Source organism: Aegilops tauschii, chromosome 3 (assembly GCF_002575655.3).
Source record: "Aegilops tauschii subsp. strangulata cultivar AL8/78 chromosome 3, Aet v6.0, whole genome shotgun sequence".
NCBI classification, from domain to species: Eukaryota; Viridiplantae; Streptophyta; class Magnoliopsida; order Poales; family Poaceae; genus Aegilops; species Aegilops tauschii.
The window spans coordinates 423,856,088-423,880,455 of record NC_053037.3 but is presented as its reverse complement, the minus strand read 5'-3'; positions in this window follow the sequence as shown (position 1 = coordinate 423,880,455).

Here is a 24,368-nt window from a genome sequence, read left to right as displayed (position 1 = left end):
CTATGATCCCAGGCAGGTTACTGGACCCCGCCCCTAGCGTGTTGAAGAGGTTGCGTGGATCGTAAACCGGAGGGAGTCGAGATTGGGCCTTTTGATGCCTCCTTCTCAGGACCTCATTGGCCGCGTTTTGGTCCATCGTGAGTTGGAAAGACTGCGCCTGAATCAGCTGAGTTTGGGCCTCGAGAGCCGCCCTCTCCGCAGCCAGCCTGATCCCTTCCGCTGCGAGATCCTCTTTAGCTTTTATTAGATCCAATTTTAACTGTGCCACCTCGGCATCGTGCTGAGCTTGATCTGCCGGATCAACCATGGCGGTTAGCAGGGCCGTCATCTTGTCTGTGAGGTCCATCAGCACCTGAGCCGGGGAGGGCACCGGGTTTCCCGCTCCAGCAGCGGGGTTCTGAACAGGCTACGCACCGGCCACAAAGACTCCAACCTGACTCGGCGGCTCAAACGGGTCCGGAATACTGTCACCATCGGAATATCCCATGAGCCTGCCATCTTGAAGTTGGTACAACGAGTTTGACTCATCGGTGGCCGACTCGCCGTCAGAGCCGGCGGCCGCCTCATCACCAGACCCGGATGGATCAGAGGGCCCTCCATGGATGCATCCCACAAAAGCGTACCTTAAGGCAGGATGGGCCCGGGCGGGTTGTGCGCGCTGAGCCGTTTCGATGAGATCGGCGCAGAGATCCGGCTCAGGGCCCAGCTCACCAATCTTGCCAATGAAAACATGAATTCCGCGGAAGAGGACCCGGTACCCGTACTCAATTGAGCCGGCGTCGGGGCCCCAGTCTGCATCGTCGATGTAGAGCTTGCCGCGACGACTCTTGGTCATCCGGCCCACGGCGTATCCCTTGAGCCCTTCGAGGCTGCCCTTCAAGAACTCAAATCCACCGTGCGCTGGCCCCACGGTGGGCGCCAACTGTCGTGGAATTGTCACGGCAGATGTCCTCGAGCTAGGACTTAGTCGTGGAGCCATCGCAACTAGGAAGCTTGAAGGGGTTAATGTGGGACAAGGGACACGAGGGTTTATACTGGTTCGGCCCCTTACGGTGAAGGTAAAAGCCTACGTCCAGTTGAGATGGTATTGATTAGGGTTACGATCACCAGGGAGCTAACTTGCTATGCCCGGCTCTCAATCAGATTGTTCTTGTCCCTAAACCGCTGCCGGGTCGTCCCTTTATATAGGGAGGCGGATGCCCAACAGCCCTTAGAGTCCCGGCCGGCTCATAAGAGTGTCCGGCTTGGACTCTCAATCATACTTGCCTTACACTACAAGTTCTACCATAATAATGATTATAACTATGGGCCTTAAGCCGTATCCGGGTCTTAGCCCATCTCTGGCCCATCGTCTTCAAGCTTGTCTCCGGGCTTCTGGCAACGACCACACGAGTAACCCGGCCCCTCCTAGCGGGTGACTCTAAGGTCTATATCCTCAACAATACCCAAGATGATGTTTATGTCCGAGGACTTGAGAGCTATCAGTGATGCAAGGAAGACCAATCTATCGACAAGAATATCATTTCCATGGCTTACTTGAGAGGTTTGCCATTTAGAACCAGGGGTTTGAATTACCATGGAGGTGGGCATGTCACAAAATGTGGTGTTGTGCAATCGAGCATAGCTCTCGGAAATAAATGAATGAGATGATCCAGTATCGAAAGGAACAGTTGCCGGATGGCAATTAACAAGGAGCGTACCGAGGACGACGTTGGGATCATCATGAGTCTCCTCAGCTGAGACATAGTTGACATGGCCACGTGCAGTGGTGGCTGGCTTGGCGTAATAAGTCTTTCCCGCCGGCTTACCACGGCCAACGAACTTTCCAAGCTGATTGGGGTTGTTCTGGGGGCACTCGCGCTGGTAGTGACCCGTCTCTCCACACTTGAAGCATGTCACAACATTGGGGCGTGGAGCAGCATTAGCAGCGGGGCCACCATAGGTCTTGGGCGGTACATACTGCTGGTTGGGGCGAGGTGCCTCAAAGGATGGCCTCGGAGTGAACCTGGGTGGCAGAGCTGTGTTTGGAATCCTGTAACGCCCACAATGCGGCTATATCTCCCACGTGTCGAGGCACGACTTAGAGGCATAACCGCATTGTGGTTTTGTCGCAAGAAGGGTCATCTTCACACAATCCCATGTAATGAACAAGAATGGGATAAAGAGTTGGCTTACAATCGCCACTTCACACAATACATAAATATAATTCATACATCACCCAAAATACACACATAGACCGACTACGGTCAAGATCCAAATGAAAATAAGATAACCCCAAATGCTAGATCCCCGATCGTCCCAACTGGGCTCCACTACTGATCATCAGGAAAAGACACATAGTAACGACCACGTTCCTCATCGAACTCCCACTTGAGGTCGAACCCATCATCTGCACTGGCATCGTCGGCACCTGCAACTGTTTGGTAGAATCTGTGAGTCACGAGGACTCAGCAATCTCACACCCGCGAGATCAAGACTATTTAAGCTTATAGGAAAGGATGGTGAAATGGGGTGGAGCTACAGCAGGCACTAAGCATATATGGTGGCTAACATACGCAAAAGAGAGCGAGAAGAGAAGCAACGGAACGGTCGTCATCTAGTAATGACCAAGAAGTGATCCTGAACTCCTACTTACGTACATGCATAACTCAAACTGTGTTCACTTCCCGGACTTCGCCGAGAAGAGACCATCACGGCTACACACACAGATTGATGTATTTTAATTAAGTCGAGCGACAAGTTCTCTACAACCGGACATTAACAAATTCCCATCTGCCACATAACCGCGGGCACGGCTTTCGAAAGATAATACCCTGCAGGGGTGTCCCAACTTAGCCCATCATAAGCTCTCACGGTCAACGAAGGATAAACCTTCTCCCAGGAAGACCCGATCAGTCTCGGAATCCCGGTTTACAAGACATCTCGACAATGGTAAAACAAGACCAGCAAGACCACCCGGTGTGCCGACAAATCCCGATAGGAGATGCACATATCTCGCTCTCAGGGCACACTGGATAAGCTAAGCGTACAGGTACCAACGTAACCCAAGTTGCCAAGGGACGGTCCCGCACGGTGCTCTAGTTTGGACCAACACTCGGAGGAGCACTGGCCCGGGGGTTTAAAATAAAGATGACCCTCGGGCTCTAGAAAACCCGGTGGAAAAAGGCTTAGGTGGCAAATGGTAAAACCAAGGTTGGGCCTTGCTGGAGGAGTTTTATTCAAGGCGAACTGTCAAGGGGGTCCCATAAATCACCCAACCGCGTAAGGAACGCAAACTCAAGGAACATAATACCGGTATGACAGAAACTAGGGCGGCAAGAGTGGAACAAAACACCAGGCATAAGGCCGAGCCTTCCACCCTTTACCAATATATATAGATGCATTAATTAAATAAGAGATATTGTGATATCCCAACATATCCATGTTCCAACATGAAACAACTTCAACTTCACCTGCAACTAGCAACGCTATAAGAAAGGCTGAGCAAAAGCGGTAAATTAGCCAAGCAACGGTTTGCTAGGAAAGGATGGTTAGAGGCTGACATGGCAATATGGGAGGCATGATATGTCAAGTGATAGGTAGCGCAGCATGGCAATAGAGCGAACAACTAGCAAAGCAAAGATAGAAGTGATTTCGAGGGTATGGTCATCTTGCCTGCAAGGTTCTCAGAGTTGTCGAAAGCTTGATCCTCGTAAGCGTACTCAACAGGTTCCTCGTTCACGAACTCGTCTCCCGGCTCTACCCAAGACAAGAACACAAGCAATGGAACCACAATCAATCAGGGGAAATGCACAAGCAACACGATGCAAAACAAGAATGATATGCAAGATATGATATGCGATGCATATGCGTGCTCCGGAAGGAAAAAGATGAACAAGGAAGTAACTTGGCAAATCAAGCATGGCACTGGAAAGATGAGATGATTTCGGTCGAAATCGATATAAAGATCACCGGAAACGGATGCACGGTTTGCAAATGGCAAGCAAAACAAGAATGACACGAATCTGCGATTAACAGCATGATAGCACTTAGAATGCAACAAGTAACAATGCTACAGCACTCCAACAAAGTAACAAAGCATATTGAAGTAATCTACAGGAGATGCTTGACGAAAGATGAACACTGAGCTACGGCTAGTTCACAACATAACAGGCTCAAACAAGCATGGCAAAAGTGCAAAAGAAATCAGGTTCACAGACTTGGTGAAATTACTGGACATGGCTGAAACAGCATCAGGTAGCAATGTTCAGAGCACGAAATCAGCATGCTACACGAACTTAACAAGGCAAAACAAGCCATGGCAGTATTTTACTAAATGCATATGACGAAAGTCCCTTACTGACCATAAGCCAAAAAGGACCAAAAGATATGATGGCAACCATGTAAACATAGCAAGTTTCCTTAACAGGTTTCAGACTTAGCAGAAAACAGAGCATGGCAGAAACAATAATATGAAGGCATCTTGGTGAGCTTCATGCACTCATCACAAAGCAAAGCATGACAAAACAAGCATACCTACAGAAATATGGCATATTTATGAAGCTAACCATGGCAAGAGCAAATACATAGCATGTATGGATCAACTACAACAAGCTTGGCAAAATTGATTAACACGTAAACAATCTGCCAGAAATATTTTATAGCAAAAGTAGAGTAAGATTGAGTCATTCTATGTCACTCCATAAATACAAACAAGGGCAGGAATGGATCAATTACAACAATATCTACAAAACATCCTTACTGAATATCTCCAAAATATGCATGGATCCCTCTGTAGCATCAAGTTTACATGGCAACAAAATAACAGCAGACAGACTTGGAGAAATTACGAAGTCCCTGAAATCAGAAACATTACGGAGCCTAGTTTGCATGCTTGTGATAGTCACCACAGAGACCACAAAAATAAATGGCATACACTAATGGAGAGATGGCATGGCATAAAACAAAACACATGTAGAACTCATGCCCATAAGATGCACAGATTAAATGATACAAAAATAACAAATCCTCAAGTTCTGATAAGTACAAGCAGATAACAGCAACTAGCACTTTTGCATCAGAGATTTGGGCATCAAGATGGCCTCAAATGAACATGGTGCAATGGAACAAAATGAAGAGCATCACGAGGCGAACATTTCGATATATTACACGCGCGAAACGGAGCTATATGCGGAGAGTTATGATGCTATGAACATGGGCACATACTGTAAAATAAAATGACTTGGAGAATTTCGGGATACGGGAAGAGTCAACCTCGAGGTACTGTTCAGATCGGATCGGGCCCGATGGCACGGCTGCTCGAGCTCGCCGGAGCGAGGGAGGACGGCGGAGGAGAGGAAGGAGGAGGCCGGCCGGAGGGGGCGGAGAGGAGGCCGGGGCTCGGGCTCGAGGACGGAGGGCGGCGCGAGGTGCGGCGGCGGCGACCCGCGGGAGCAGTGGCGTCGGGCGGCGGGGCGCGGTCGACGGCGGAGGGCGGCGCCGGCCGGCGGGCGAGGCGGCAGAGGACGGCGGGTGGAGGCGAGGCGCACGGCGGCGGGGTGGCGCGCGCGGCGTACGGGCCGGGAGGGCCCGCGGCGGGCCTGGCGGGCTGGCGCGGTGGAGGCGGCCGGGGCGCTGACGTGGCGGCCTCCGGTTCGCCGGGCGCGGCGGCGGGGAGGTGTCCGGTGGCGGCGGACACGTCCGGCCGCGGAGAGGGCAAATCTTAGGGTTTGGACTGCGAATGTTTTCGGGAGGGGATGCATATATATAGATAGAGGGAACTAGGAGAGGCCAAATGAGGTGCGGTTTTCGCCCACACGATCGTGATCGAACGACCTAGAGCATGGAAGAGAGTTTGGTGGGTTTTGGGCTGTTTAGAGAGGGGGTTTTGCTGCAACACACAGAAAGACTTTGCGGTTACCCGGTTAACCGTTGGAGTACCAAACGACCTCCAAATGGAACGAAACTTGACCGGTGGTCTACCGGTGGTATACCAAGGCCACTTAACAAGCCTCGGTCCATTCTGAGAACGTTCAACACCTGCTTATGAAAAGAAACGAAAAGGGGTGCGCCGGAGGATGTGGGAGCGCCGGATTGCAAAACGGACAACGGGGAAAATGCTCGGATGCCTGAGACGAACACATATGCAAATGCAATGCACATGATGACATGATAAGAGATGCATGCCATGAACAAAATACAAAACGAAAAACAAAACCCGAGCACGAAGGGAATATCATAACACATAGCCGGAAATGGCAAGAGTTGGAGTTACAAATATGGAAAGTTACATGCGGGGTGTTACAACACTCCACCACTACGAGAGGATCTCGTCCCGAGATCTAGGACTGAAAGAACTCCGGATATTCGGAACGGAGATGGTCCTCGCGTTCCCAGGTGGCTTCTCAGTCGGAATGGTGCGACCACTTCACTTTCAGGAATTTGATTGACTTGTTGCGAGTCTTGCGCTCAGTTTCTTCAAGAATAGCAACGGGGTGCTCATGATAAGACAGATCTTCTTGAAGGTCAATCTCTTCGAAGTTGATGGTGCGCTCGGGCGTCTTGAAGCACTTGTGGAGCTGCGACACGTGGAACACATCGTGCACGTTCGCGAAGTTGGAAGGAAACTCAAGTTGATAGGCGAGGTCGCCTCTTTTGCCAATGATCTTGAAAGGACCCACGTATCTAGGGGCAAGCTTCCCTTTGATACCGAAGCGACGAGTGCCTTTCATTGGAGAGACGCGGAGGTAGACATGGTCTCCGATCTCGAAAGCCACATCACGGTGCTTACTATCATAGTAACTCTTCTGGCGCGATTGCGCGGCTTTGAGATTTTCACGGATGACTTTACACATTTCTTCAGCTTCTCTGATTAAGTCATTGCCAAGAAGTTGGCGTTCACCAGTCTCTGACCAATTGAGAGGAGTACGACACTTTCTGCCATAGAGAATCTCGAATGGGGCCTTACCCGAACTTGCTTGGAAGCTGTTGTTGTAGGAGAATTCGACATATGGAAGACAATCTTCCCATTTCATGCCAAAAGAAATGACACAAGCCCTGAGCATATCTTCAAGAATTTGATTGACTCGCTCGACTTGGCCACTAGTTTGAGGATGGAAAGCTGTGCTGAAGCGAATGTTGGTGCCCATGGCCTTCTGGAAGGAGTCCCAGAACTTAGAGGTGAAGATGCTTCCACGATCTGAAGAAATCAATTGTGGAATGCCGTGCAAGGAGACAATCCTGGAGGTGTATAGCTCTGCCAACTGAGCTGCTGTGATAGATTCTTTGATTGGAAGGAAATGAGCCACTTTAGAAAGCTTGTCGATGACAACGAAGATAGCATCATTTCCACGCTTGGACTTGGGAAATCCAGTCACGAAGTCCATTTCGATATGATCAAACTTCCACTCTGGGATAGCAAGAGGTTGAAGGAGACCAGCTGGTCGTTGGTGTTCTGCTTTCACTCTTCGACAGACATCACATTCATTCACGAATTGAGCGATTTCTCGCTTCATTCGAGTCCACCAATACGACTGCTTGAGGTCATGGTACATCTTCGTACTTCCAGGATGAATGGAAAGAAGAGAATTGTGCACCTCGTTCATAATGACTTTCCTTAGATCACCTTTAGGAACCACAATCCGGTCCTCGAAGAATAAAGTGTCTCTGTCATCAATGCGATAGCACTTGTATTTGGAAAGACCCTTGTCGATACCACGTTTCACCTTCTTCACCATGGTATCCAGGAGTTGTGCCTCACGAATTTGATCTTCCAAAGTAGGAGTGACTATGAGGTTGGCAAGAAAGCCTTGAGGAACAACTTGAAGATTCAGCTTGCGGAAAGCTTCACAAAGATCCGGTTGGAATGGCTTGAGAATTAAGCTGTTGCAATAAGCCTTCCTGCTTAAAGCATCTGCAATGACATTGGCTTTGCCTGGAGTATATTCAATACTTGGATTGTACTCTTGAATCATTTCGACCCATCGAGTCTGCCTGAGATTGAGGTTGGGCTGAGTGAAGATGTACTTGAGACTCTTGTGATCGGTGAATATATCCACTTGTCCTCCCAACAAGAGATGTCTCCATGTTATCAATGCATGGACAACTGCCGCCAACTCAAGATCGTGAGTGGGGTAGTTCTTCTCATTGGGCTTCAACTGACGAGAGGTATAGGCCACAACTTTCTTCTCTTGCATTAACACAGCACCGAGAACTTGAAGAGAAGCATCACAGAAAACTTCAAATGGCTTGGATTCATCAGGAGGAGTTAAGATAGGAGCTGTGACTAGTTTCTCTTTGAGAGTGTTGAAAGCAACATCACACTCAGGAGACCAGACATACTTCACATGCTTCTGGAGGAGGTTGGAAAGAGGCTTTGCAATCTTAGAGAAATTCTCAACGAATCTTCGGCAATAGCTTGCAAGACCAAGAAAACTGCGGAGCTGCTTGACATTCTGAGGAGCTTCCCAATTCACAATTGCGGACACCTTCTCGGGATTAACAGCGATGCCCTTGGCAGAGATGATGTGACCAAGGTAAAGAACTTCATCGAGCCAAAACTCACATTTGGAGAACTTCGCATAGAATTGATACTCTCTGAGCTTGTGGAGCACCAATCGCAAATGTTTGGCATGATCCTTCTTATTCTTGGAGAAGACCAATATATCATCGAGATACACCAGGACGAATTCATTGGTATAAGGGTTGAAGATGAAATTCATCATCCGAGAGAATGTTGGAGGAGCATTGACAAGGCCGAAAGACATGACAGTATATTCATAAGAACCAAAGCTTGTTCTGAATGTTGTCTTGGGAATATCTTCTTCACGAATGCGAATCTGATGATAACCCATACGAAGGTCAAGCTTGGAGAATACTTTAGCACCTTTGAGTTGCTCGAATAGCTCATTGATGTTGGGAAGTGGATACTTGTTCTTGATTGTCTTCTTGTTCAATGGACGGTAGTCGACACATAGTCGGTCTGTGCCATCCTTCTTCTGTACAAAAAGAACACCACAACCCCATGTAGAAGAACTCGGTCTGATCAAACCCAGACGCTCTTGTTCATCGAGCTGTTTCTTCAATTCCTTCAGCTCCTTGGGTCCAAGCTTGTATGGACGCTTGCAAACGGGTTCAGTGCCTGGCTCAAGATCGATGACGAACTCAACAGGCCGGTGAGGAGGCATACCCGGAAGCTCTTCTGGAAAGACATCTTGATACTCACAAACGACTGGAATTTGAGAGATGGCATTCAACTCGCCCTTCTCATTGAGAGAAAATAACCGAATGGTTTCATCGCGAGCGGCATAAATAATCACATCCTCAGAAGAGTGTGTCAATTGAATTTCCCTGGCAGCACAATCAAGTTGAGCCTTGTGCTTAGAAAGCCAGTCCATCCCGAGAATAAGATCAATATCCGAGTCACCAAGAACAAAAGGTTTAGACAGAAATTTATAGTTGCCCATCTTGATAGAAACATCCGGAATCATTGTGGTAGCCTTCATAGAAGTGCCCGGAGAAACAACTCCCATGGGTTTTTCCAACATTTCTGAAATGAAATCATGCTTTGCAACAAATGATCTTGACATGAAACAATGCGATGCACCCGTGTCGAAAAGAACTTTTGCAGGAAAGTCATTAACTGGAAGATTACCCATTATCACATCAGTAGATTCCTCCGCTTGAGCTGCATTCATCATGTTCACCTTTGCAGACTTGGGATTATGCTTGACCACTGCATTGCTGGAAGATCTGACAGGAGGAGGAGGCAGAAGGTGCCTTTGGTTGAAGCACTTGTTAGCATAGTGACCTTTCTGCTGACACTTGTTGCAAGTCACCTCTGAGAGTGGACGGTGATAAGGAGCATTGGACTTTGGAGCTTGATTCTGAGACTTGTTCTGATAGACAGAGTTGGAAGAGTGGGAAGATCCATGGCCACCTTTGTTCTTCTGCTGGTAAGGCTGACGAAACGGAGGAGGAGGAGGCAACCAGAACTTTTGTTGCTTAGCAGTCACAAGTGAGGAAGAAGAAGACTGAACTGCGTCCCTGACTCTCTTCTTAGAAGCCTCACACTTGAGCTGAGCAGCCTCTTGCTTCAGTGCCATATTATAGAATTGATCAAACTGAGTAGGCTCAACAAGAACGAGAGCTAACTGCAGATCCTCTCTAAGGCCACCTCTGAAGTGATAGATCATGCTCTTTTCATCAGGAACGTCTTGTTTAGCGAAGCGAGCAAGTTTCTAAAACTGGATGTTGAATTTATACACAGACATGTTGCCTTGCTTGAGATTGCGGAACTCCTCACGCTTGCTCTCAACAACACTTTGTGGAATGTGGTGCGCTTTGAAATCCCGACAGAAGTCAGTCCAAGTGATCACACGACCTCCTCTGGAATCTTTGTATTGTTGATACCAATCAGCAGCTTGGTCCTTGAGCTGAAAAGAAGCGAACTTGACATAGTCCTCAGGCCTGACATTGCTACATTCAAAATGCTTGTTGATGTCCCCGAGCCAATCATCGGCATCCGTGGCCTCGGCACAGTAGCTGAAAGACTTGGGCTCATTTGCGAGAAACTGGTTGAGGGTAGCGAAGTGAGGCTGATTGTTGCCTTGACCTTGATTTCCTTGATTGCCTTGCCCTTGGGTGCGTTCTTGCAAGAGTTGCAGAATCATCTGAGCATTGGCGTTGGTGGCTGCCATGATAGCTTGCCATGCCTCCGGAGGCGGAGGTGGTGGTGGAGGGTTCGCCTGACTCCCTTCATTGCGATCCGGATTCTGACGCGTTGGCGGAGCCATCCTGAAGAGGGTGACATCCGTTAGCATCTTTATAGACAAATAGACAAGTAGAATCAACGGATAGAAATTGCAACATATAGTCTTCACAATAAACATTCGAACGAGGATGAACGAATGAATTCCATAGTAAATCATCACACTTCCATTAAGTTGAGAAGCCACTTAGAAAAAGGTATGGGATCAACGTCTGACTTGAAGCAACTCGAATACCACAATTCAAAACAAAACAAAGTATTGGCTTGCAGAATAAGCCGGAACAAACATATGATAGAGATTTTGTCGTGGAATTGTCACGGCAGATGTCCTCGAGCTAGGACTTAGTCGTGGAGCCATCGCAACTAGGAAGCTTAAAGGGGTTAAGCGGGACAAGGAACACGAGGGTTATACTGGTTCGGCCCCTTACGGTGAAGGTAAAAGCCTACGTCCAGTTGAGGTGGTATTGATTAGGGTTTCGATGAGCAGGGAGCTTGATTGCTATGCCTGGCTCTCGATGAAATATTTCTTGTCCTGAACCGCCGCCGGGTCGTCCCTTTATATAGACAGGTTGACGCCCCGCAGCTCTCAGAGTCCCGGCCGGCTCATAAGAGTGTCCGGCTCGGACTCTCAACTATTCTTGCCTTACACTACAAGTTCTACCATAATAGCGGTTGTAACTACGGGCCTTAAGCCCTCTCCGGGTCTTAAGCCCATCTCTGGCCCGCCGTCTTCAAGCTTGGCGCCGGGCTTCAGGCGATGACCATTATGAGTAACCCGGCCCCTCCGGGCGGGTGACTCTAAGGTTTATATCCTCAACATTAGGCCCCAGATTGATTTGAGCCGGCTCATGTCAATCTTCAATCCTTTCGACAGAAAATCTCCGGCTTACAATTGTGTGAAGGCTATAACCCGTCGTGACGTCATCTTCTGGATTCTGGGTAACCAGCCGTGACGTCATCTTCCATTAAGTCCATTTTTTATTCGGTCGCATCTCCAACGGATCTTATCTTTAATGGTCATCCCGAAAATCGAGGCGCCTTTGTGGTGAGATAATCACGCCCTGACTTCCTCGTTTCTCGCGCCCACTTATGAGCCTCGACTTATAAATAGCCCGGCCCAATGAGCCTCCAGTCACTTCGCCACCTCCATCTTCTTCCTCTCGCCACTGTGCTGCGCTCGAGCTCCACCGCCGCCGCCACCGCGGGTCTTCTCGTCTTCACCAACTCCGGCCGCTGCATTAACCTGACGTGACCAGATAAACGGCGGCGATCTCCGCAACTCTCCAGCACCCGTAAGTCCCTGTTACTCCGTAGAATAGATCCGCATTAGGGTTCTTGTTGTTCTTCCCGTGTTCGTCGCCGTTCATCGCGAGCCCTCGGTAGATTTCATTTTTACCACCTTTCTTGATCTTTAGACTATACAAAACTGCTGCGGTAGCTGTTTCACTTCCATTCCCAATGTACATAGATCCCCTTTTATTGCATAGAGGCTCCGTTCAAACCCGCGAACTTCTTCTGCGTCTGTTTTAGGTCTAGAAACTTTCCTCTTTAACCGACCGTTTTGATCCAAATTAATTACTGCGATGTGTGAAACCTGTTTTTACCACACTTAGTAAAAAAACTGCATCTGCTGAGTCATGGCGGCTTACATTTCCGGCTTAAAGAAGCCGTGCGCCGTAAAATTTTCTAGCTCAAAAGAAACCACGCGCTGTAAAATCCTCCGGCTCATTTATGATAAAGTTGTAGAAAATTTGAATTACTCTCGATACTTCCAGCGGCTTAGATAACCCGATGTACTTAACCATATGTCATTAGGCCCCTTTCATAAGCCGCCACTTTGAACATTGAACTGTAAATTTCCTCCGGCTTATAATTGAACCGGACATGTCCTTTTATCATAAGCTTCCGTCCTTCACCATGCCTCCCAAAGCTCCCAAGGCACCCATCACATGCAACTGGATGAGGTCCAACGTCACCAACGACACCTTAGCTGAATTCGTAAAGACGGGTTACCTGCCCAAGAAGGATGTCATGTCTTACCGTGCCCCTGACCCGTCAGAGGAGAGACCACAACCAAGGGAGGGTGAGGTAGTGATTTTTGTTGATCACATGAGCCGGGGCTTCGCACCGCCCGGCTCAAAGTTCTTTAGAGATGTGCTGAATTTCTTTGATCTGCGGCTACAAGACATAGGACCCAATTCCGTGTCAAACATATGCAACTTCCAAGTACTCTGCGGAGTCTACCTTGGAGAAGAGCCCAGCCTTCTGCTCTTTAGAGAGCTATTCTATTTGAACCGCCAGAATGAGTGCGCCAACGGACCGAGCCTAGAACTTGGTGGAATCTCCATTCAACGCCGGAGAGACTACCTCTTTCCTTACGCTGAGCCGCCAAGCCACCCAAAGGACTGGAACCAGACGTGGTTCTACTGCCAGGACACTTCGCCGGCTGACGAGAGCCCGCTGCCCGGCTTTCGTCCCTCGCGTCTGGAACCAACTCACCCTCTGTCAGACAAGCTATCTCAGGTGGAGCGCCAACCTCTGATCCCCACCATCAACAAAATCAAGGCTCTCCTGGGAAATGGCCTCAATGGCATTGATCTGGTCCGGGTCTGGATCTCGTGGCGGGTGATCCCCTTGAGCCGCCGCCCCGGCTTAATGTGTGATTACACGGGCCGAAAAGATGATCCCCTACGACACAGCCGCAATGACCTTTCTGAAGACGTTGCTGAAGACATGACCAAGGCCCTCTTGAATGAGAGCTTGGCAGACTGCGGGAGGACCGGCTTAAGCCCCTTCTGCAAGACCAACCCGGCCCCAGCGGTAAGCCGCTGATCTGAACATCTTATTTTTTTCCTTTAGATAGTTTCCATCTGAACCTTAAGAAATCTTCATTGTATTTTTCAGGCTGATGATAAATTCTGGAAGGTCAAGTATGACCATGAGGCGGCCAAGAAGGCCAGGAAAGCTAATAAAGCCGCCAGGAGAGCCGCTCCCCGCAAGAAGGGAAGCAGGCCTACTGCCTCAGAGCTGCTTCAACTAAGTTACAGCTCCGAGTCAGAGGTAACCCCTGAACCTGTAAGATCTTGTTGTATTTTTTGTTTATTCCTGTCCACCTTATTGATACTGATCATCAGCAGGATGACACCGGAGCAAGTAACCCGGTGACTGAAGAGGTAATGACACTTTCCTCCGACTGGGAGCCCTTGCCAAGGCTGAAAGTCCGAAGAGTAACCCGGAAAGTAAGATTTTCACATCCTTTAGCTTATCAAGATCCTCAATTTCTTTCGAAGCAACAGATTCATGAGAACCGGCGACACACCCGGACCAACAAGGATGCTGACCTCTCCTCCGGCTTACCTGAGGCATCAAGGAAACGCCGGACCGAGGTTATCTCCAACTTATATCCTTTTCATCCTTTGGCGGGTGTTATATGTCAACCGCTCAATTCTTCTGACTCGAATTATCAGGAGACTTCACCCTCCTCTGGCGACTCTATGCAATCAAACCTGCCGGCTTTCAAGACCGTACCCGGGTAATGATAATCATCTCTTGTTGTGCTTATCTTTACTCATACCTTTGTACTAACTTTTTGTCCTTTCAGTGCTCAAGCAAAGCTCAGTAAAAGAGCAAAGAAGAATAAGCCGGTCGAAGAGCCGGTCTTGCCTGAGCCGGAGGTTTCAGCCCAAGAGCCGCCAGCTGCCTCTGCTCCTGAAGCCGCCACTCCAACCGACGAGCCAGCCATGGAGACTTCCACCAACCCGGACATCTCCAGCCCGGCTCAGCCGGCCGATGACCCGGACGTGGTAATCACCCAGACGGAATTTGTCGAGCCGGGGAGACCCACTGCGCTGGCTAAGTGCTGCAAAGGAAGAGTTGCTAGAGCACCGCCGGGCCAAGCTGGACATCACCAACTACGCCAACTTGAGCATTGGAGAGATCATCTCCGGCTATGTCAATCAAGTGCACAGCAGCCGGGACTTGGAGATTGACATGGTGAAGCAGATACAGCAGAAGTCTGAGGTACCACTCTACTGCTTACTGCATAATCATCTTTACCATACTAGCCCCCAAGTCTACGACTTATGATAGAATATGTTGTAGACTTAATTTCCGGCTTACTTCCATGAACCGGTAATTTTGTAGATAGAAACTTTCAACATGCATTAGCCCCCAAGTGCCAAGTGTCTTTGCTTGGAAAGTGCTTGGGACTTTAAAGTTGCATAATAACTGTTCATACTATAACCCGGAAATTGTGCAGGATGCTTGCAAAAAATTCGAATCTGACATCTCTGAGTTGAAGAACCGCCTGAAGACTCAGGAAACTGAGACCCGGAAGGCCAACGCCAAATTTGAATCCAGCATTGCTGCTCAAGAGACGCTGAAGAAAAAGTTTGAAGCTGAAAGGAAGACTTGGGCCGAAGAGAAGGCTGCTCTTGTAAGCCGAGCCGAACAAGCGGAGAAGGCTCTGTCGGAGAGAACCGCCGAACTCTCCGGCTTAAAATGCCATGTGTCACAAATGGTCACCGCAATCTTCGGTGAGTCCTTCTACCGGCTTTGAGCAAGTTTACAGTCTTTATGTCTCATAACTCCATCATTGATAACGGCTTATCTTTCTTTGTTAAATAGGTCCCAGAAGCGCCAACCTCAATCAGAACGTGTTGACCAAGCTAAAGGCCGTGTACACCCTGGTGGAGCAACTCTACACCGGGTCGCAGCGCGCTTTGGCCGTGGTGGCCCTATCCAATGAGGTTCCGACTCACCTGGCGGAAGTACTTCGCCGGCTTGCCATTCTTCCTCAGCGTGTCCAAGAGCTGCGACGGGCCTCTGCAAGAGCCGGAGCCATAGCTGCTCTGAGCCGGGCCAAGGCTTTCCTTCCAGAGCTAGACCCGGCGGACATTGCACTTGGTTACCCCAGCTTGAAGGAAGACGGCACCCCTTTCGACCAAAAGGACTTTGCTGCCTGTGTGAAGATCATGCGCCCGGTGGCCACCCTGATTGGGAATGACACTGACCTGACCAAGTACCAGCCGGGCTACGATGCAGAGAATCAGAGGATCCCTACTCCGCGTTACGAAGCCGTAAGCTTGGTCCCGCCGACTCGTAAGCACACTTTTGCCCCAGACATTAACCCGGCCGGGTTAATCGACGAGGAGGCTCAATTCAAAGCTTTGAGCGGCATTGACTGGAAATCGTCAACCTTCCAGGTCATGGGAACAGCCGGAGGAGCGGAGAGGGATGAGCCGGAAGCTTCAACTCGACAAGCATCTTAACTTGTAGGCGGCTCATGACTACATCTGAAAACAATGCCTCATCTTTTGGACTCGGGGAGTCTTGTAATAGAGTAGGATCAACATTTTAACCTTGTCGTGCCATCATGCACCTGTTGAATGCTTAACTCCATTGAAGTGGCTTCCTTATATTCCTCCGGGTCATAATTGATCATTTATTTTCCTTAAGCTCGAATAGCTGTTTTTAACCATCCTGCATAGAAAAACAAGTCACAAGTCTCTAGGCGGCTCATCGCACTGAGAATTATAGTCTCATATACATAACCCGGAATATGAATCTAAGTCACCAAAGACTGGTCCTTTGTGTCCTTGATGTAACCATAATAGCATACTTACAAACCTTCAAGTATGCATCCGGTTTATGTAACCCGGATAATAAGGCTGGTACCTCCACTCCGGTTTACCTGTCTTGATAATGCTGATTGTGTGTGACTAACCTTGTGAATCAAAGTTAAGTCGGCGCAGCAAGAACCGCCGTGTACACTGTTGATACAACCAGAAGAACTTGTTGTAAATCAGAAAATCAAAACTCAGGGGCTTCCGGTTCGAATACGACCAGAGACCCGTCCCAAAGGGGTTAAGCTAAGATTCGAATGCGATCATATAGCCCCCAGTGGGTTTTGGCGATGCCGATCAAGAGGGTACCGACAGCTATGTTCTCTTGGGTTCGAATACGACCCATGTTTGAACAGGAAGCCCCCAAATGACCTTAGGAGTTGTTTAACGACGCTGATTCGAAGACGATCCACGTCGGTTCCCAAAGGGGGTTGAGCTATGATTCAAATTTAATCAAAGAAAACTCCCCAATGAGCTCAGCACTTTGCCAATCAAAATGGGTATCGACAGCTATGTTCTCTTTGGTTCGAATACGACCTAAGTTTGAACAGGAAGCCCCCAAGTGATTATATTACGTACGGCTAGATTCGAATACGATCATAAGCCGGATACACCTCCAAGTTACCATGTGATCTTGTAATGGAAACAACACATTTACCTTTGGAGGAGAAAAAGGACAGAGGTCCTGCTTTATTTCTTATCATAATATATACATGGCTTATAGAAATATGTACATTACGAGAGCCGGTGGCTCAAGTGTAATAAGGCCGAAGCTGAGCTATGTTCCACGGCCAACGGGTCTCTTCTTCCGACTTACGTGAGTCTTTATGCTCTCGAACGTCAATAAGATAGTATGACCCGTTGTGCAAGTTCTTGCTGACCACAAAGGGTCCTTCCCAAGGCGGGGATAACTTGTGCGCATCTGTTTGATCTTGGATGAGCCGGAGCACCAGATCACCTTCCTGGAAGACCCGGGACTTAACCCGGCGACTGTGATAACGGCGCAGGCCTTGTTGGTAAATCGCTGAACGAGCTCCTGCCACGTCACGCTGTTCATCCAACAAGTCAAGAGCATCTTGGCGTGCCTGTTCATTGTCCGCCTCAACATAAGCCGCCACTCGGGGTGAGTCATGATGGATGTCACTGGGGAGGACTGCTTCCGCTCCATAAACCATGAAGAAAGGCGTGTAACCCGTAGACCTGTTAGGAGTAGTATTGATGCTCCATAACACGGAGGGTAACTCCTCCACCCAACAACCCGGCGTCCGTTGCAAAGGGACTAAAAGCCGGGGCTTGATGCCTTTCAGAATCTCCTGATTAGCTCTCTCAGCTTGACCATTAGATTGAGGATGAGCCACTGACGAAACATCAAGCCGAATATGCTCTCGTTGACAAAACTCCTCCATGGCGCCCCTGGACAGATTGGTACCATTGTCAGTTATAATGTTGTGTGGAAAACCAAAGCGAAATATCACCCTTTTCATAAACTGAACCGCCGTGGCTGCGTCACACTTGCTAACTGGCTCTGCTTCAACCCATTTTGTGAATTTGTCAACTGCCACCAAGAGGTGGGTCTTCTTGTCTTTGGACCTTTTAAAAGGCCCAACCATATCAAGCCCCCAGACCGCAAACGGCCAAGTGATTGGTATCATCCTCAGCTCCTGAGCCGGCACATGAGCCCGTCGTGAGAACCTTTGGCAACCATCACATTTACTGACCAAGTCCTCCGCATCAGCATGAGCCGTCAGCCAATAAAAACCATGACGGAAAGCCTTGGCCACAAGGGATTTTGAGCCGGCATGATGGCCACAATCCCCTTCATGAATCTCACGCAAGATCTCTTGACCTTCCTCAGGGGAGACACAACGCTGGAACGCTCCCGTAACACTGCGGCGATGCAGCTCACCATTGATAACAACCATTGACTTAGACCGCCGGGTTATTTGTCTGGCCAAAGTTTCATCCTCAGGCAAATCTCCCCGGTCATGTAAGCCAAGTATGGCACCGTCCAGTCCGGGGTGTTGTGGAGAGCCGCCACCAATTGTGCCTCCGGGTCAGGGACAGCCAAGTCTTCCTCTGTAGGCAACTTAACAGAAGGGTTATGCAAGACGTCCAGGAAAGTATTAGGCGGCACCGGTTTTCGCTGAGAGCCCAGCCGGCTTAAAGCATCAGCCGCCTCGTTCTTCCTGCGATCGATGTGCTCTACTTGGTAACCCTGAAAGTGTCCAGCAATAGCATCAACTTCACGGCGATAAGCCGCCATGAGAGGGTCCTTGGAATCCCACTTGCCTGATACTTGTTGAGCCACTAAGTCTGAGTCACCGAAGCACCTTACCCGGCTCAAGCTCATCTCTTTAGCCATCCGAAGACCATGGAGCAAGGCCTCGTACTCAGCCGCATTGTTAGTACAAGGGAACATCAACCGTAGCACATAATGGAACTTATCACCTTTAGGGGAGGCCAATACAACTCCAGCCCCCGAGCCCTCCAATTGCCTGGACCCGTCGAAGTGAATAGTCCAATACATATTATCCGGCTTTTCCTCGGGCACTTGTAGCTCTGTCCAATCATTGATGAAATCCACCAAAGCTTGAGATTTAACCGCAGTGCGTGGCACGTATTTTAGACCATGAGGCCCAAGTTCTATAGCCCACTTAGGCACTCTCCCTGTAGCTTCTCTGTTTTGGATGATATCTCCAAGGGGACCAGAACTAACCACAGTGATAGGGTGACCCTGGAAGTAATGCTTAAGCTTCCGGCTTGCCATGAACACACCATAAACAAGCTTCTGCCAATGTGGATACCGCTGTTTGGACTCGATGAGCACTTCACTAACGTAATAAACCGGCCGCTGAACCGGATGCTCCTTGCCCTCTTCCTTGCGCTCCACCACCACAGCCACACTGACGGCCCGTGTGTTAGCAGCTACATACAGCAATAAAGGCTCCTTGTCAACCGGAGCAGCAAGGACTAGGGGCTCCGCCAGCTGTCTCTTCAAATCCTCAAAAGCAGTATTAGCAGCATCATTCCAGACAAAGTCATCAGTTTTCTTCATCAACTGGTACAATGGCATGGCCTTCTCACCCAAACGGCTTATAAACCGGCTTAAAGCAGCAATACGACCCGCCAGGCGCTGGACGTCGTTTATACACGCCGGCTTAGCCTGAGAGGTGATTGCCTTGATCTTCTCCGGGCTAGCTTCAATGCCTCTGTTAGAAACCAAGAAACCCAAGAGCTTTCCTGCAGGAACACCAAAAACACACTTGGCCGGGTTAAGCATCATCTTGTAGACCCGGAGATTATCAAAGGTTTCTCTCAGATCATCTATCAAAGTTTCCTTCTCCCTGGACTTAACCACAATATCATCTACATAGGCATGAACATTGCGCCCAATCTGGTTATGAAGACAGTTCTGCACGCAACGTTGATAAGTCGCCTGTGCACTCTTGAGTCCAAAAGGCATAGACACATAGCAGAAGGCTCCAAAGGGAGTGATGAACGCCGTCTTCTCCTGGTCCTTAACTGCCATTTTAATCTGATGATATCCAGAATAAGCATCCAAGAAACTTAAGCGCTCACAACCCGCCGTAGCATCAATGATTTGATCAATACGGGGAAGAGCAAAAGGATCAGCCGGACATGCCTTGTTTAAGTCCGTGTAGTCCACACACATCCGCCAGGTGCCGTTCTTCTTGAGCACGAGCACCGGGTTAGCTAGCCACTCCGGGTGAAAGACTTCAACAATAAAGCCGGCCGCCAAGAGCCGGGCCACCTCTTCACCAATGGCTTTCCGCCTCTCTTCATTAAACCGCCGAAGGAATTGCCTGACCGGCTTAAATTTCGGATCAACATTGAGAGTGTGCTCAGCGAGTTCTCTAGGTACACCTGGCATGTTAGAAGGTTTCCATGCAAAAATGTCCCTATTCTCACGGATGAACTCGATGAGCGCGCTTTCCTATTTTGGATCCAGATTGGCACTGATGCTAAACTGCTGAGATGAATCACCTGGAACGAAATCAACAAGTTTAGTCTCATCAGCCGACTTAAATTTCGTTGCCGGCTCATGCTCTGTAGTCGGCTTTTTCAGAGAGGTCATGTCTGTTGGGTCGACATTGTCCTTGTAAAATTTCAACTCCTCTGTTGCACAAACAGATTCTGCATAGGCTGCATCACCTTCCTCACACTCCAAGGCCACCTTCCGGCTGCCGCGAACCGTAATGGTCCCATTGTGACCCGGCATCTTGAGCTGTAAATACACGTAACACGGCCGTGCCATGAACTTGGCATAAGCCAGCCGCCCAAATATGGCATGATACGGACTTCTTATCTTGACCACCTCAAAGGTCAATTTTTCCACCCTGTAGTTGTACTCATCTCCAAAGGCCACTTCCAACTCGATTTTGCCAACTGGATAAGCCGACTTGCCGGGCACCACACCATGGAAAATAGTGTTGGATTGGCTGAGGTTCTTATCAATCAACCCCATACGACGAAAAGTCTCATAATAGAGGATGTTGATGCTGCTACCTCCATCCATGAGCACCTTAGTGAACTTATATCCTCCCACCTGAGGAGCCACCACCAAGGCCAAGTGACCCGGATTATCCACCCGGGGAGGGTGATCCTCCCTACTCCACACGATAGGCTGCTCAGACCATCTTAAATAGCATGGAACCGCCGGCTCAACAGCATTCACAGCCCTCTTATGAAGCTTATGATCTCGCTTAGACACCTGGTGGTAAATACGTGATACTGTCCACCGTTAAGCTGCTTTGGATTGGTCTGATAACCCCCCTGCTGCTGTTGATGACCCTGGCCAGACTGCTGATTAAAGCCCCCTTGACCGTTCTGAGGATTAGAATTTGAGCTGCCACCCGGGCCATGAAAACCGCCAGCGCCTGAGCCGCCGCCCGGGCCATGGTTGCCATTAAAGGCATTGGAATTCTTAAAGGCTTTCATGATTGCGCAATCCTTCCATAGATGAGTAGCTGGCTTCTCCCTAGAGCCATGCCTTGGACAAGGCTCATTCAACAGTTGCTCCAGCGTCGGGCCTGACCCGCCGGCTCGGGGAGGTGGCCTCCCCTTGCGTCGCTGGTTATTCCCCTGTGAGCTGGCATTGGCCACGAACTCTAGGCTGCCGTCGGCCTTACGCTTGCCACCTCCTTGGTTCCCCGGGTTATGCTGAGGACCCTTGCCATTGTCGTTCTTCTTTCCCTTCCCTGTCCTTTCATCATCTGAAGCGGGGTCCTTGGTACTATCAGAATCGATGTACTTGACGAGAGCCGCCATCAGTGTACCCATATCATTTCAGTCGCGCTTAAGCCGCCCGAGTTTCATCTTCAAGGGCAGGAAATGACAATTCTGTTCCAACATTAAGACTGCAGAGCCGGCATCCATCTTATCAGATGAATGTATTATCTCTTTGACCCGGCGAACCCAATGTGTCGTAGAATCACCCTCCTGCTGTTTACAGTTAGTCAAATCCACAATTGACATAGACTGCCTACAGGTATCTTTGAAGTTTTGGATGAACCGGGCTTTCAGCTCAGCCCAAGACCCGATGGAATTCAGTGGTAGCCCTTTCAACCAAGTGCAGGCAGTCCCATCTAACATCATGGTGAAGTACTTGGCCATTGCCGCTTCGCTGACCTCCAGCAATTCCATGGCCATCTCATAACTCTCGATCCAGGCTTCGGGTTGTAAATCAGCCGTGTAATTAGGCACTTTCCTAGGCCCTTTGAATTCCTTGGGTAGACGTTCATTGCGGAGAGCCGGCACTAAACAAGGGACACCTCCAGTTCTTGTAGGGATACCCACGTCGACGGAAGTCGTCGGATAAGCCGGGGGCGTCTGGTAAGCCGTTAACTGAGGCACCTGCTCCGCCTCTTGTCGCACTCTATCTTGGTCTGCTGCGTGAAAGGCTCCGTTATGAGCCGGGCCATGGCCAGGAGGCAAGTCATGGCGTCGAACATTACTTGAGCCGGTCGCCGAAGCCATGTGTCTGCTATAACTCGGGCTCCGGCCTGGACGAGGGGATGAATGGATCCTGTCCCGGCTGTAAGAGTACGCCTCTTGCTGCGCCAGCGCTGTCTGAAGGAGTTCTCTGACCCGTCAGGTTCCAACAGCCGTTGGAGAGTCGCCGTCAATGGGGAGAGCCGCCAGCCGTGCTGCCGCGGCGACCATGTTTTCCAGCGGGTTAGCATAATGACCCGGTGGTATTGGCACATACTGAGGCGGGGCAGGGTTCACCCGGGGAGGCCCCATCACTTGTGGCCGAACAGGTCTCCCAGTGCCGGGTACTATGACCTCCGGCGCGTTACTAGACCCTGCACCTGGCGTGTTGAAGAGGTTTCGAGGATCGTAGACCGGAGGGAGTCGAGATTGGGCCTTTTGATGCCTCCTTCTCATGACCTCATTGGACGCGTTCTGATCCATCGTGAGCCGGAAGGACTGCGCCTAAATCAACTGAGTCTGGGCGTCGAGAGCCGCCCTTTCCGCAGCCATCCTGATCCCTTCCGCCGCCAGATCCTCCTTGGCTTTCACTAGATCTAACTTTAACTGCGCCACCTCCGCGTCATGCTGAGCTTGATCCGCCGGGTCAACCGTAGCAGTCAACAGGGCCGTCATCTTGTCCGTGAGATCCATCAGCACCTGAGCCGGCGAGGGCACCGGGTTTCCTGACCCGGCGGCACGGTTTTGAACAGGCTGTGCACCGGCCATGAAGATTCCAACCCGGCTCGGCGGCTCAAAAGGGTCCGGAATACTGTCACCATCGGAGCAGCCTCCGAGCCTGCCATCTTGAAGTTGATACAACGAGTTTGACTCATCTGTGGACGACTCGCCATCAGAACCGGCGGCCGTCTCGTCACCAGATCCAGACCCTACAGAGAGTCCTTCATGGATACATCCCACAAAAGCATGCTTCAAGGCAGGTAGGGCCCGAGCGGGTCGTGCGCGCTGAGCCGTCTCGATGAGATCGGCGCAGAGATCCATCTCAGGGCCCGGCTCACCAATCTTGCCAATGAAGACATGAATTCCGTCGAAGGCGACCCGGTACCCGTACTCAATTGAGCCGGTGTCGGGGCCCCAGTCTGCATCGTCGATGTAGAGCTTGCCGCGACGACTCTTGGTCATCCGGCCCACAGCGTATCCCTTGAGCCCTCCGAAGCTGCCCTTCAAGAACTCAAATCCACCGTGCGCTGGCCCCACGGTGGGCGCCAACTGTCATGGAATTGTCACGGCAGATGTCCTCGAGCTAGGACTTAGTCGTGGAGCCATCGCAACTAGGAAGCTTAAAGGGGTTAAGAGGGACAAGGAACACGAGGGTTATACTGGTTCGGCCCCTTACGGTGAAGGTAAAAGCCTACGTCCAGTTGAGGTGGTATTGATTAGGGTTTCGATGAGCAGGGAGCTTGATTGCTATGCCTGGTCTCGATGAAATCTTTCTTGTCCTGAACCGCCGCCGGGTCGTCCCTTTATATAGAGAGGTTGACGCCCCGCAGCTCTCAGAGTCCCGGCCGGCTCATAAGAGTGTCCGGCTCGGACTCTCAACTATTCTTGCCTTACACTACAAGTTCTACCATAATAGCGGTTGTAACTACGGGCCTTAAGCCCTCTCCGGGTCTTAAGCCCATCTCTGGCCCGCCGTCTTCAAGCTTGGCGCCGGGCTTCAGGCGATGACCATTATGAGTAACCCGGCCCCTCCGGGCGGGTGACTCTAAGGTTTATATCCTCAACAGATTTCGTCCGAATTTTCGTGGTGGGGCCCACACGGGCTCGATCGTACAGCACCATCATGTACAAGGCTGTGCACATGACATACGAAGCGTCCCCGAGTCGGCATAGCCAAGGACTCTTTAAGACACTATGAGACCACTGTAAAACCAACCGTGGAAAGGCGGACCACTAGACGTCGAACCCAAATCTCATATCACGCGTCTGTCGGAAAGATATCCTAAGAGCTACTTGAATTCCCACTTATAAACTCCCGAAACTTT